Source organism: Colius striatus, chromosome 1, assembly GCF_028858725.1.
Source record: "Colius striatus isolate bColStr4 chromosome 1, bColStr4.1.hap1, whole genome shotgun sequence".
In the NCBI taxonomy this organism is placed as follows: Eukaryota; Metazoa; Chordata; class Aves; order Coliiformes; family Coliidae; genus Colius; species Colius striatus.
In genome coordinates this window covers 122623969-122638015 of record NC_084759.1, presented here as the reverse complement: position 1 = coordinate 122638015, position 14047 = coordinate 122623969, and the positions used below count along the sequence as shown (strand labels likewise).

Here is a 14047-nt window from a genome sequence, read left to right as displayed (position 1 = left end):
CAAATATGGTAGTCTTCAAACTGAGAAAGATGTTGAAAGGACAAATGTAGTTAGTGTAGGTGACATGCATGGAACTTAAAATATATGATGTGCCATTTGCATGTGTCATCAAGCTTTCTCCGTTCCTAAATTAACAAGAAATGTTCCTCTCTCCTGTGCAGTACAGTTAACTAATATATCTCTGCAGAACTGACACTAACAGATAAAATCTCTGGGACACTGTTTTGGGAATGTACTGTGCCATTTTCTATTAAATACACTACTCAAACTGAAGTTCTGAAGGCCGACATGACACATGTCAGAATTTGGTGTCACTAAACATATCTGAACAGGAAAACAAAACCTATGAAAGCTGCAATCACTGTGTGACTTCATTGGCTAGCTCTAAAGCAAGATAGCAAGATCTTCATTCTAGATTTCAGGGTAAAATATAGTTTAAGCCTGTTCCCCGAGACTTCTTTCTCAGGGAGATTATATCCCAAATTTGCCACTTACAAACCACTCCATTGTATCCTAGAGAAACAAGAAGCACTTTCTTTTGGAAACTGAAAAAAAGGCCAAATAATTTCCTAGAATGTTTTCTTTGTTTTAAAAGGATGCCTCATCTACCAAGAGTTGACCTGTATGAATACTGCCAATCTATACCGATCCTTAACCCAACCACCATATTTTGGGTTTTCTCTCGTATTTTCCTTTTCTGACATTATGTGATTGGTGTAGCAAGAATGTTAGCTACAGCATCTTTCTTCATGAGTCAGAACCAGGACCATTTTTAGGCACTCCCTTGCAATCTAGGTCAAACAAAGGTTAATTTGGACTCCTCACTTCAATAAGGATACAGGATGTTTATATGTGAAAGGCATATACGTTTCTGCTCCTCCGTTTTTCTTTCTCTCTTCTCCTCTGCAAAGCATCCTGCTATATGACACTTTTCCATAAATATGCTCCAGTCTCTAAGTTGCCTACTGCTTTGACAGAGTCTTGTGTTCACTTTTCTCCAAGAAACACATAGCCAACTCCTAGGTTCCTTCTGCTCCCACCCAGCTGGCTCCCTCAGATGACCATGTCCTTTTTCCTCCTCTTTCTCTTGCAGACCTGTATTTCTTGGCTCTTTTTTTTTTTTTTTTTGTTTCCCCCACCCCCCCGAAATAGGTCACCAAGCTCTTCCTGCAGCTAGCAGCAGAGGAGCTGAGAACACCATCAGAAAAGTCCAGTATCCCCTGGGAGTTGAAGAGTTATTATCATTTGGGAGATGCTGCTATTCGTGACTGTTAAGCCATGAGCAGCTCTGAGAAAAAGTGTTATTATGTGCAGCCAGTGCATTTCAAAAAGCCACATTCCATGGGTTGAGACCACACAATATAAACACCACTATTCTCCTAACAGTACTCCTACTTTCTTCAAACTGTTTTCATTCAGCCCTGTCCTGAATGGTTTGCATGGTTTGGGTTAGCAAGACACAGATGGAAACTCGGGAAACAACTTCCTTCCTAACTCTGGACTGATGGTGAACTTCCAGCTATCATCATCAGCAAATAGAATAGAAGGCTTCCAATTCAAAAGCAACTGCAAGATATTTAACTTGCTACCCACCTCACTGACAGAATCACACAGGACATTTCAACTCACATGCTAGGATAAAAACGAAGCCAGTGTTTTTGAGTCTTACCTTTGCTCGTCCATGTGTGAGCAGTATAGTGACGCTCGTCGTGTGAGAGTGTACTGATTCCATGTAATTGCTGAAGCATTGCCCGTCTGGAAATGTAACCTACTGCCACAAAATCACATGCATTGCAAAAGGACAAGAACAATTGAGCCAACCGTCATCATGGCATTGACATGAAAGCAGCCCTGCGCAGTTATTGTCCTAGCTCTTTCCTTGCATGACAGAACTGTCCCCACTGCAGTGCACCGGTGTCTAGGAGAAGATTTAATTTAGGGGTTGGATTTGGTTTTGAGGAGTTTTGCAATTGACTGGATGTTATTTACAGGTCCTTTCCTGGTTTTATTATATCAAATAATTACTTATTAAGTAATAGTAACTAATCTGCTTTTAAAACACACAAAAATCGAACTTTTTTGATATGAAAACTGATATATTCTGTAAACAAAGGGAAATGTTTTATATTCTACTCAATGTATTTATATTCTACTTCTGCTGAAGCTATTAAAACAGTTGCCAGTTTAATGATCATTGCCTTAAAATGTTAAGAGAAATCTGTCACTTTCAAAATTATGAAGTCTGGAAAGCATGCAAAGCTCTGAATGCTAGTGTAAACAGACAGTAAAGGAATTATACCCCACATATGAATTTGCACACAGTAACATCATAGACACACAGAGACCAAATCGTATTACTGATGGCAATGCTTCGGCAACACAGAGGGGATTTTCACACACTTAAGAACATTGTGTGTTTACTTGGCTAAAGACACTTCCAAACACATTTTAACAGTACCACTCTAAAGCTGCATTCCACATATAGCAACTCACTAGAAAGGAACAGAAGTTTTTCTTAAGCACAAACAATGCAATAACAACCTGGAATTTTACAGTGAATTGTTTCCTTCTGGATCAATTCAAATGAGTTTCCCTAAAACTATGTTGAAAAGCCATATGCTGCTTGCAGAGCATCCAAACCAGGCTGGCTATTTGTGTGCTTACATGGGGCTCACAGCTGGGAGATGTTTGACCCTCCCTGGAAAATGCTCTGAAATATATTGCCCCAAAGTTGCTACAGTTCTGGCAGTGTAACCAAATGGCTTCATGGAATTATACTGATAGAGGATGGAGGTAAGTGATGGCAAACAAAAGCCTGAAAGAAAATAGATTCAAATCCTCAGACTTGGATCTTTATTTTGATATTTCCAGAATATGGTAAAGTTCAGGCTTAGGTTTTAGTTCAGGATGTTTTAAAAACAAAGGGCAGAAATATTCTTCATATTGGAAAGGAAATAGAAATAAGAATTTTTATAGAAAGATGCAAACTCTGAGAAATCTTTCAGTAAGTACTGTATCAAACTTCCACATTCAATTGTATCAATCATTTCACTTGATGTAGGCAAGCAAACTATCTTCACATTCAGATCACCAAGAGCTCAATTTGGATACAGGTTGTAAGTATGGATATATGTTTTTTAATCAAAGACAACTCAATTCTCTAGAACTTAAACCCCAACCTAAAAACTCTACTCTGATGAAGCATCTTTCATAACATTGGTGGTTTGGGAAAGAATAGTATGTTGTATAACTTTTGTATGTGGAAGTACCCAAGAGTAAGGTGGAGACAAAAAGCATTGTAGAAGAAAAACCTTGAGCTTATTCAGTAACACAGTGAATACAGTTAACACTATAATAAAGCAAGTGAAAGCATTTCAAAGGACACTTTTCCCCCCTGTTTGACAGATTCTCTGTTTGTGTAACTGAAGTGTACTTAGAAAAGCATTGCTTTAAAAAAACCACTTTGGAATAGCTATTATCAGATAACTTGAACAATCTCAGAATATTCCTATACTCTCCCTAGTCCTCTATACTCACCAACCCACCACCTATTTCAGTTTGCCACAGAAGAACCGGGTACCACCCAATGATGTATTCCACTTCCAATAAGGTTTCAAAAATTATTTCAGATGTAGAAACACAGTTTATGTTGCTCTAAAGCGACTGCTACCAAGCAGAAAAATGCTAAAGTTGAGCATGGAGTTCAAAACACACCCTTCAGATTCAACATGCCTTGAGTACAGCGTGAAATTAGCTTACCTTGGAATCAAATCATCACTTAAATTAAAACTGACTAGACATTTAGTGAATGCAAAAACAACAATTTTTTCATTTAGTTGGTTGTTTTAAAAACACGGAAAATTTGCAAACTACTGTAAGAAAACATGTGGATCCTAACAGCCTAGTAAAACCTGACAGAAAACGTGCTCCAAGATAAAAATAGATGTGAACTCTATCAAGCAGCACAAAGTTGGAATTTAGATACCAGCAGCTCACATGTTTCCATGCAAGGCTCTTCTCCATTTCTTTCCAGGCCTACCCTGGCCATTAGAAATTCTCATTCATATAGGCACCTCAGTCTTTAGATAACCTTCTGCCACTGCTTTTTCCAGGGACACTGGGCATCACAAGCTCCTTTGTCACCAGGTTTATGCAAAACCACAAACTCTACTTAAACCTCTGAGGGAAACCAACGGTTGGATCTGATAAAGATTATGATTCGGTATAAATGATGATAACTCCACTGGCTTTTTGCAATCTAATTTAGCACTCAGCAGAAAACTGGAGGCTGTAAGCTGTAGGCACAAATCAGCCTGACTGACTCCATTCATCCATCCATCCTTGCCTTCTGCTTCTGTGGCCACAAGGTATGACAAGGAGCAGAATTCTTGTCTCCCTTGAAAGTTGGGCCCCTGATGGCTATAATGCTCAGCTGAGAGATTTAGCCTAAGGTTTCTGATCCTTCTGGTCGTATTCTTCATTTGCTGCAGACCTAATATAAAATATGAACGTGTTCCAGGGAACTTGAACTGAGCTCTCTCTTGCTGTAACAACATACCTTTTAGGCATGTCCTGTAGCAGACTTCCTGGCCAAGTGGCATGCCCCATCTATTAGGACATCGACTCTCAGAAACACTGTCTCTCAGACTGCATCCTAAAGGGATAGATTAAAGGTGGGTTGAACTGTCTGTTCCTTTACTCCCAAGACCAGTTGCCCTTATTTTAGATGTATCTGTATCACATACAGACCAGGCTTTCCCGTTTGCTCACATTTACAATGTCCCTACATCTCCTTTCTAATAGGAAGCAGAGAAAGAGAAGGGTTTTTTTTGTTGTTGCTACAGTAGAAAACAAGCAGACACAATCTCACCTCCTCCATAACTGGAAAAGAATTTTGTGCTATGGACAAGTCATTTCTGGAAAGAATTATATTCCTCCAAGAATAATTATGGATCTTATAGTTCAGTGTTCAAACTGAATACATTGGAAAGATATGAAAACCTTACAACAGATGCTGGAATACCCTTGCTTGGAACACTTTCTTCTTTAGTGTCAAATATTTTATTACATCCATGCAGAATTTGCTGTTTTGAGTGTGCTATCTTTGACTTTGCAGTGTCCATTAGATCCAAAGTGCTGTGAATTTGCTAAATACAGGAAAAATAATTTAAAGTTCCTCCAGACTTTCTTTTTTATTTGAACAGAACAGGTCCTTTATGCAACATTTTCACCTGCTTCTCTGTGGTGACAAACTGTACAGTTAGTGAAGACTGTGGTTTACCATAGTGTCCTGAAGTTATTTCCTGCTCTCACATTCTTACTATTACTAGTTACAATGATGCAAAGTAACTTCAAATGCTAACAAAATCGAAATGATTTACAAGCAGAACCAACATCATAATCCTCTCACTGAGAAATAAATTAAGAAAAAAATGAGAGTCGAGGGCTTTCCCATCTGCTGTGAAATCCTAGCTGTGAAAAGTCATGGCACTTTGGGTCCCTGTGAAGTGTGGACCAATGACTGCTGTAACATGCCTAGTGGATCAGGTAAGCGTCAGTTTGTCTGGCTGCTTGGCCAAGGACATTTAAGAGAATCACCCACTCTGCAACATGGAGAGGGACAGCAAAGGGAAAGCTGTTCTGGAAACCTGCCAGAGATGCAACAACCTCCTCAGAGAATCCATTTCTGCAGTTAACTACCCTTGTGATCAAAATGAATCCCCTGCTCTCTTCCCAAAGCTATGCCTCTGCCTTAGTAATTTATGTCCCTTACACCCTGTCCTTTTCTCAACAGATATAGACAGCAGATTATTACCTTCCTCTCTGCAGTACCCTGCCATGCATGTGAATGATGTTGTGGTTTTTCTTTAGTATTTTTCTAGATCAAGCAACCAGGTTGTTTCTCTCTTTTGTTGGAGGCCTAGGAACCAGTACTTTTGATCATATTCTAGGCCGTCTTAGTTCATATCCACATGTGGGCTGTGAAAAGTAGAATTGAGAAAAAGGGAACCAGCGATAAAATGGGAAATCTCCTCCCTCTCCACATTGCCACATGGGAAGGAAACATTTGCTCATCCACTCCAAAAAAATTCAAGGTACTATGCACACAGCACTGCAGCAGATAACACAGTAGTATAGCCACAACTAACAAGTGAAAACCTCGTAGAAATAGTATAGAAGTTATGTATATTGTGAAATATTGCAATACAGAGCATGACACCAGCTAAGCCTGGTTCCTCACGCTGTGGACTTTTTATAAGATAACCATTCCATATCACGTTTCCAAGACCCTGGATACAGCACACTGGACTTACGAGGTCAAATGCCCCTTCTCTTTGGCTTCAAACAAACACTTACAGGCTAATACTGATTAATATACAGATCAATCCTGAGACTTTGGAAACCTTGTTATAGAAACACTGGACCAAAGCACCATTATGATATATATACACAGAAAGTTATTGTAAAATCTGCTGAATCTAAAAAACAAATTGAAAGCCTCAAAAAACTCACCAACAAAATCTAAATCAAACTTCATCAGGATAAAAGTCTGGAAGTTTCTGCCAGGCTGTCTACAAGGTTTTTATGGTGATCCTCACAAACACTTTTGAATAATAAAAGCTTAAAGTATATAGTTTATAGCAAATACTACCCATTTCCAAAATGAATAGGACAAAATCAAGCAAGAGACAAAATGACTTATCCCTCAAACAGTTTTAGTCATTCTTTACGCAGATGCAAAAAGTATAAAAGTGTATTGGATCTATTAAAATGGAAATTGTATTGTCCTTGCTGCAGAATTTTGATAAGATTATTAAAGATAATGACTAAGTATTCTTGAGTGGTTTGTTTTGCCAGCTCACAGTGACATTTCAATTCAAGAGCTCTATATCAAATTTTAACTACATATAATCAAAAGAGTTAATCCAAACTCTGAGGTAAATGCCAAAACTGAATTACTTTAAAGAAAAGCTAAAGCAGATTCAAAGACTCTGCTCTTAGGATTCCTAGAAAATTACAATGCACAGCAAATCCTTATTAGTATTCCTTGTTCAGAGGCAAGTTTGTAGCACTGAGACCTAAATGTCCTTTCCAGTCAAGGGTGATTAAGCTCAACTAGTTGAAAAATGGGAAATAAAAAATAATTTAAAAAAGGGAGACAGTTTTCTATCACCGCTAGTGGGAGAAAATAGATTTTCAAACATAGTGTTTCAAAATAGAAGCTCCACTCTGCCTTTACTTTCTTCCTAGGACATATGATATAACCACATAACAAGATACATACACAGAATGCCCCAATTTCTGTGTGAATGCAGGCTGAGAGGAAAAAATGGCAGTCTGCCAGCACAAGGTCTTGATGCCATCTGGCAAGCCACAGTGGACAGAACTTTTTGGAGAATACAAACTGCCTTAGAAAAGCAATAACCAAGAAGTATCAAACTGAAAGGCTTCTCAGAGTTAAACGGGACTGTGTGCCAACATATGTATCTGTGCACACATCCACATACCCACCAGCCACACAAGTATAACCACACAGAGTTGCCTCCCACAACAATTTTATTTTTATTCTTTAACGTCACTGTTTTCTTTAATTCAGTGTTTTATTTAACCTAAATTTACAATAAAATATTCAACTGATATTTTACAGATTTTGATGTCCTATGCAGAAAAAGAGCAGACGTTTTAAGCCTTTTCATCTAGACAGAAATTCTTGACCAGGCTTTAGTGGGACTAATAACTGTGCACTATGGCCTCTTAGACTGAGATGGACAGTTTTGGATCTGTTGACGGGAGAGAAGGTAAGCCAGGCAGGGGTACACATTTTCTTTATATGAAAAAGTTAATATAATCCCTGTTTCAATATTTTTGTGAGGATGCTTGAAGACAAAATTGAGTGCTTGTCAAGAATGCAGAGACGGAACAGACTGAGACATGACTGAGGGGTTGGAGGGTGTTCAGAGATGGGCAACAAAGCTGCTGAAGTGTCCAGAGCGCAAGTCTGATCAGGAGTGGCTGAGGGAACTGGGGTTGTTTAGTCTGGAAAGCAGGAGGCTCAGGGGAGACCTTATCATTCTCTAAAACTACCTGAAATAAGGTTGTAGTGAGATGGGGTTACGCTCTTTTCCCAAGCAACAAGTGATAGAACAAGAGGAAATCACTTCAAGTTGCACCAGGCCAGGTTTAGAATGGATATCAAGAAATATGTCTTCACCAAAAGGGTTGTTAATATTTGGAACAGGCTGCCCAGGGAGGTGGTGGAATCACTATCTCTGGAGATATTAAAAAGCCATGTAGATGAGGTGCTGAGGGACATGGTTTAGGGGTGGATGTGGCAGTGCTGGGTTAATTGTTGGACTCAATCTTAAAGGTCTTCTCCAACCTAACAATTCCATGATTCTATGTTCAGTGCAAATGGCTATAGCCTACAGGGAAATCCATTAAGCTTGGAGATAAAACACACATTCCCTTTCTGCAGAATGTTATCATGAGACACAACCTCTGTAAGGATTTTCTTGACTAAAAATACTTTGCATTCATGCATATTATTATTACTGTTGATCTTTAAAAGCACAGTGTTAACTCGATTATTAAAAAAATGTAGTTTATACCCTGTGCAAGAAAGCCTTATAAAAAAAAATTTAATCTCTCTTAAAAATCTCAAAAACTTCTGTTCAAAAAGAAGTAGAAGATGGACCTGCTTCTGCAGGGGGGTTGGACTGGATGTGATCTCTAAAGGTCTCTTCCAACCCCTACCATTCTATGATTCTATGATTCTATGTTTAGAATATAGAAATTCAGCAATGGAGTTCTCTATATTTGTGATTTTGTTTACAATGCAAATAAATTCCTATATTATCACAAGAAACACCTTAATCAAAAGTATGTGATAACAAGATTGTTTAGAATCAATAGTATGCTATTAAGAACTTGTAAAGCTCTAATTACTTACCAAAATCAGATATAGAATATTGATCAACTATGAAATTTATTAGTGCGGCTGTTAACATACTGCATTTAGGAAACCAGAACATACTACAGAACAACATGTAAAATGGTATTTGAGAAGTCCTGTGTTAAATATCTGGCTAATTAACCACAAAAATATAATCATAACAAGCTATTTGATCTAAACACCAGTGTTTGGTTTTTTTGGTGGTTTTTTTTGAGAAAAAAAATCCCCAAGCTTTGAAAGTAAAACAATAGTCATCTTTAGCTTGGAATAAAATCCACTGGAGTTTAAAAGTCTAGTAGAGTTTTCCAAGTTTTTCCATGTTGGATGAAGACACTGGGAAATACACAGGTTTAAACAGTAACAGTAATCATGCACACACAGACACATCTGCTCTGCTACTGTTCCTTGGTTTCTGAACTATCATTCTATGACCATGGAAGAAATATCAGCACTTCACGAAGCTGAACAGTATGCGATATTTTGACCAGCAGAAGACAACTCCTCTCTCCTTTTTCTTCCCATGACCCATCATTGCAAAGATGTTCTTAAAAAATGCCATCTTATATCAGAAAGCCTGTGCACATGTAAAGAGATAAGAGTCAGCAAAATCTTGACAATCAGGTAACGGGAATGAAGTCAGAAGAACTTATTGTCTGCAAGTTGCTTAAAAATGCACTTGATGGAAAAGCTAGGGATACAGTTCCTATTGCACCAGAAGATCAGATGTGTATAAGTAGACTTGGAAATCCAATGTGAGGGGAGAAGACTGATTTATTATTATAATAGATATCATAGAATCATAGAACGATAGGGGTTGGAAGGGACCTTTAGAGATCATCTAGTCCAACCCCGCTGCAGAAGCAGGATTAGTCACCAGAGTGTGTTATCTTTTTAATCAAATCAATTAGAAGAGACAGTAAAGAGCAGTAACTGGATGTATTATTAAAAAAAAATCTCCAAATGTTATCAGTGCCTCAAAGATAGGCTTAAGAAAAGGTAGGAACCATCTATCCACACATAAATGTCTTTTTTTTTTAAATGTATAAAAATGCTTAACACTACTGAGATAGCAATCTCTAATCAAAATTCTACTCAGGTAGAATAATAGAATCCTACCAAATACTAACCTGAGACACTAGCTCTCTAGCGAGAATGTAAAATATGTGTCTTGATTCACCACATGAGCATATGTGAATACATCTATTGTTTAACCCAGCACACACTCCTAAGTAGCTAATAAATTCTTAGCACAAAGAGTATTTTTTCAACAGCCCAACCAGAAGCTATTTCCACATTTTGGAGAGAATGCTTATTTCCAGTATATTCTCAAACCTTTTAACTTCTCATATTCCTTCTCCATCACCCTCCTCCTTACCTCCACCCCAAGAATCTTTCAAGGATCAATCACCTTCCACTGTATTACTTAGTATAAAAACCTTCAGCAATAAATCAACCCCCTTGCCTGAAGATTTGAGACGTGTGAAGAATGGCGAAATGTCAGTCATTCCAGACAGATCAGTAAGTAGAGCTAAAAGTCAAAAGACTAATACCAGAAGCATCTAAAAAAGTTTACACAAGTTGGACAAATGGCTTTGTTTTAATGACAGAATACAAATAATCAGAAAATTATTTTAATCTATAGATCTGCTGAAATGTGACTTGCACACAAACCCACACACTCAAGGACAAACCCAAACCATGCTCCATCATATTACATGCTAATAAGTCTAAAGACTGTCTGGCTCTTTCTTGCAACTGTCATTTCAATGACCTGAGAGTTGTAATACCATTTAACTGACACCACCGATACTTTTAAATAGGGATTTTTTAAAATGTTACTTTAATTTAATCCATATCCCTGAAAGGAAGTTAGATGGCTATCTCTAGAAAGAGATACACTTTGATATTAAACTTGACAGGTATTATAAAAGTGATGAACAACAGAAAGTGAATTTTTCATGATATGAATACACAGAAGGTATCACTGTGCCATCAAAAATATCACTGTGTTACTAAATGTTTCATACACAAGGGTCAGTAGGACCTTAGAGCATTTTAAGTTCTGCCTGCCAGTGACCCTACTTACTTTGGGAGAATGGGAGAGAAAAGAGAGCAGGATAAAATAATTAAGTAGTACTGTGGCCTGGTTATATACAAGTAGTATTGATACTTCAGAAGTATCTGCATAGAAGAATTCCAGAAGAGTAGGATGAAGAAAAACATGCAGCGATAGAAGCTACGGTGGCAGTGATACATTTTTCCACCATGAGCTGCTATATGACAATGGTACTTACCATATTTGTGTTGCACATAGAAGTAGATGTTACATTATGATCGTCAATAACTAATGTGGAGGAAAAAATGGTGATTACAGAGATGAAAACTGCCCTCACGGATAGGAATTTACAAACAACTCGGAGCTCTCTAAATCTACGTTAGTACAATGCTCACACAGGAGCCATTAATTAATTCAAGTTAAAACTGAAATTTATAGCTGGTTCAGTATTTAAAAAGGATTACTTTTTACAACCAATTGCTGAGGATTACACTTTGTTATACATTATACAAAGCCTAAATATGATTTAACATTTTTACTGTTCAGCCTATGACTTAATCTTCAAAGAATTTGTGATACCGTAGCATTCTCCTAAGGGAGAGATGGTTAGATGGTGTCATGGTTTGACATGAAGCTATTTCTGGTAAGGAGGAAGGGGCTGTAAACATGGCTCCTGTAAGAAGTTGCTCAAAACTCTCCCCAGCTCTGAGCCAGACCCACTTCTGGGGCTGAGCCAATTAGACACCTCCACAGTTAATTTTTAAGAAGAAGCTGGAAGAGGAGGCTTCTTCCAGTTTCTTCCTTCTTCTGTCTCTTTTCCAGCTGGTGGTGGTGCAAGGAGTGGAAAGAGAGAAGTGACCATGCAGACTCCAAGGTCAGTGAGGGAAGAGAGGAGGTGTGCTGGAGCAGAGACTCCCCTGCATCCTGTGGAGAGGACTGGTGGAGCAGTGATTTGTTTGCATTTTGTTAAAGACCCCACATCAGGGGCAGTGATTCTCGTTGTTAAAGACCCTGTGCCAGGGGCAGTGACTATGGCTGGAGGAGGCGGTGTCTCATGTGAGGGACCCCATATTCACAGAAGCTGTAACTGTGGGGAGGAACCCATTTCAAAGAAGCTCATTAAGATTATGCCCAGAAGAGGCCTTGTCCCGTGGGAGGGACCCTGTATCTGCAGAAGCTGCAACTGTGGGGAAGAGCCCATGCCAGAGATATTCACCAAGGACTGCGTCCCGTGTGAGGGAACCTGTATTGGCAGAAGCCGCAGCTGCTGGGAACAACCCACATCAGAGAAGTTTGTTAAGGGCTGTGTCCCGGTGAGAGGGACCCCGTACTGGAGCAGGGGAAGAATGCCAGGAGTCGTCCTCATCTGAGCAGAGAGAATGGAATCTGTGAGAGACTGACCACATCCCTCATCTCCTTTCCCCCCGAGCTTTTGAGGGGGGAGGAGGTAGAGATATCAGGAGCAGTGAACTGGGCCTGGGAAGAAAGGAGGGATGGAGGAGGGAGATCTTAAAGTGCTGGTTGTAATGTAGAGTAAACTTTCATACTTTCCTCTCTAAGTCAAGTACTGGAGTCTGTTTTGCCCAGAACCGTAATTGGCAGCAAGCCTCTCCCTGCCCTTGTCTTAATCTACAATGATTTTAATCTACAGCAATGGGAGGTGACTTCTACCAGATATCTAATGACACAACTGGTAGAAGGTAACACCTTCAGTGAGTATGACCATTTTGCAGAGAGCCTCTGACCGTGCTTTGCCATGTCCTCCATAAATGAATGCAAGGTTCTTAAAATCAAACCTCATGAGGTTCAACAAGGACAAAATCAAAATCCTGCGCCTGGTGAGGAACAACCCTGTGCACCAGTACAGGCCGGGGATTGACCTGCTGGAGAGCAGCTCTGCAGAGAGAGACCTGGGAGTCCTGGTTGACAATAAACTAACCATGAGCCAGCAATGTGCCCTCATGGCCAAGAAGGCCAGTGTCATCCTGGGATGCATCAAGAAGAGTGTGGCCAGCAGGTCGAGGGAGGTTCTGCTCCTCCTCTACTCTGTCCTGCTGAGGTCTCATCTGGAGTCCTGTGTCCAGTTCTGGGCTCCCCAGCTGATTCTGTGACTCTGTGAAATGGAAGGAGCTGCTAGAGGACACTGCAGCAGACTGCAGAACACCATCTCCATTCCAATCATAATCTTGGAAACCTCTGTGCTAAATTAAGATGTTTTCTTACAGGATCTCATACAAGTAGACAATTTTTCTGTTATGCAAACCCCACAGTAGTGAGAAGAAGGGCTGAAAAAATAATTGATTAAGTGATCAGAAGATGAAAATAATTGAAATTACTAGAAATTTGCCACTAGTAACAAAGTCATTTGCAACAATTTGCATTAAAAAATACAAAATTAAACACTCTGGGTGATACCATTCCCCTTGCACTGTCTCTGTTAACAATCAACTGGAACCAGTACTCCCTAATTTTGCTGATTGTTAATGAAGACAGTGCAAGGGGAATGGTATCACTTGGAGCATCTCTTTTTGTATTTTTTAATGAAATTTTGTGGTGTAGACACCTTTGCAGGTGGGCAGGTTACAAATGCTCAGTCCAAGACAGAGGGCTAGGGTCATGGTGGTGGTGATTGCCTGTCACCTACAGCATCAAGGGGAATTCAGGCCTTGCTACAGCCCAGACAATAACTGCAGGAGATTATTATGTCTTAGGCACATAGGAAATTATTCTACAACTTGATTAAAATGAAAACCTGGATTGTTAAGACTTAATTGTTAAAAATTAATTTTTTCATTATTAAAATGTAAAAATCTAATTTCTGTTGCTTGAATATTACAAAATTTTTCCTATTACTAAAACTGAAAACCACCAACTTTGCAGTTCTACATCACTCATTTTGATACTATGCTTTTTCAGTTTTTGATAGACTGAAGCTTTTCTTCACAGATGATGCATTGTTCTACTGCAAGAACTTGGGAGAGCTGGAGGTATGAGAGACAAGGGTCAAGGACACCACTAGCAGGGTGGAAACACTAACA

The 14047-nt window shown here is 39.1% G+C and overlaps 1 protein-coding gene across 2 annotated transcripts in view; it reads right to left on the bottom strand.

The window, feature by feature from the left end:
- The window catches only part of STXBP5L (syntaxin binding protein 5L), a 199500-nt gene that overhangs the window by 9731 nt on the left and 175722 nt on the right, over nt 1–14047 (bottom strand). The window lies entirely within an intron of this gene.